Source organism: Camelina sativa, chromosome 1, assembly GCF_030686135.1.
Source record: "Camelina sativa cultivar CO46 ecotype springtype chromosome 1, ASM3068613v1".
Lineage (NCBI taxonomy): Eukaryota > Viridiplantae > Streptophyta > Magnoliopsida > Brassicales > Brassicaceae > Camelina > Camelina sativa.
The window spans coordinates 22,691,222-22,693,215 of NC_141880.1; positions in this window are offsets into that span (position 1 = coordinate 22,691,222).

Sequence of the window (1,994 nt, forward strand, 5' to 3'; positions counted from 1 at the left end):
ATGATCACCCATATAACCGCATGCAGGGTGCATCGCATACGGCATCGTGTACGACATCTGGTAAGGCGGAGGGTAAGGCCCTGAGTACTCACCCGAATGGGTGCTCGATGGGTGCGTCGGGTAGGCATCGTGTAACCCATCGTGTCAGGTGTCGGAATAGCGTCTAAGTGGCATCTCCGCGATCTTTTGGGTTTGGTGACATCCGCCTCAGGTTGCTGCTCATAAGATGATGCTCTGTGAGGTTCTGCAAGTGCTAGTCCTCAGATCCCTCCTAGCGGTCCGCTTCTCCCCATCCATGTGGGTGCATATGCCGAAGTGGGAGCTGAGGCACAGCTTGCCTTGTCTTGCAGCTCCTTGATCTGCCCTCCCATTACCTTTACTGAGCCAGTGACGTCTTTTACCTTCTTGGCTAGGAACTTGTTTATCCTTTTCAGCCACCCGATCCTCTTGCGAGCTTCCCTCACCCCAATAGGTTGCTTTTGAGAGCACACATACTCCTCAAAATCATATTCATCTGAGTTGTCTCCCTGTCCTTGCCCAGTCGGCTCTCTCTCTTCTGCCTCAGACTCCTCTTCCGGGTTGTACAACTCCTCCAAAGGTGGTGTGAAATCTATGTTATCCCCTAGCCGGATTTTGGTGCACACGACGTTGGGCACGATCATTTGGGTGGTTCTGGCAGCTGGATGGACAAAATTGAAGAGCAGAATGTTGTTTGGCTTTTCATAAGCCAGGAACCTAGCCAATGTGAGCTAGTCGATGTCTAGCCATCTCGGCTCATGAACCACTCCCTTTAGGGTCACATCGCAAGCTACCAAAATTGGTGTGACCAGTCCTCTTATGGAGATCTCTCCAGCTCCATCTCTCCTCTCGGTTTTCATTGCCAAAGACTTAAGGTACCATCCCTAGCATTTTCTAAGACTCCACACAAGGCAATATCTAGCAGCTGGAGCTCATGATCGTTTACATTCCCAGTCTCCTTCCTAGCGAATAAGGTACAAGCTAGAGACTTATGAAAGTACCTCAAAACAGGGCTCCTTATTTGAGCAGATTTGAAGCTTGTAGACTTGTAGGGAAGCTTGTCTCCTATTGTCAGCCATAGGGACTTCATCTCCTCCTTGCTCACCTACATGTTCTCTCCATTCCCAGCCTTGAAACCATACGTACAGCTTCTCCATCTCCTTGTAGGTGAGTCGGTATTCCTTTTTGCGCACGGAGATGGTGATGAACCTGATCCCCCCCATTGGGTAGTAGGGTCGGGTGGTCCTCAAAAAAGTATAACCGCAACGTTGATAGGAAGTGTACATCTCCTCTTTATAAGCCTCGAGGTTGGCTCGCATCATCTGGCCCAGGTGGCACATGTCGAACAGGAACTTGACATATCTAGTGATGCCCAATTACTTCATTGTTTCTCGGTGGGGAGAGCGGGTTCCAACGAAGTTCATCTTGGAGAGGACCTTGAAGAGCTTGGCTGGAGTCTCCACCTCTTTCTGCTGCAGCCTCCACGAAGCTAGGCGTGTGCGTTCTCTCTGCTCCTCCTCTCAGTCCCGGCTCTCCTCCTCCGTGTCTTGATCTTCTTCTTCCGCTACTCTTTAAGCCACCTTCTCAGCCTTTTCAGAAGCTGGTATCTTCCCCCTCGCAACTGCAGATCTGCTTCTCACCCTATTCCTCTGGTTCTCCTCCTTCTGCATCTGAATCAACCTCCATTGGGTCAGTAATGGTTCGCTCGGACGTAGACAGGTCCCTATGTCGAGGAGATTGGCGGATTGCAACAGTTATTGTGTCAGGAGAGAGAACTCAGGTATCTACCCGATCGGTTGCTCGGGTGGTGGATCGGGTTGTGCATCGGGTTAGGGATGCGAAACGTCCAGCCAACGGTTGGGAACGTGGAACGTCTCCTCCTCCTTGTGAATCGTGAGCTTCGGCGGCATCACCTCCGGTTCTAGCAGCGGCGGAGGTTGATCTGCTCCCCATCTTCTGGTAAGTCTTCATCTTCG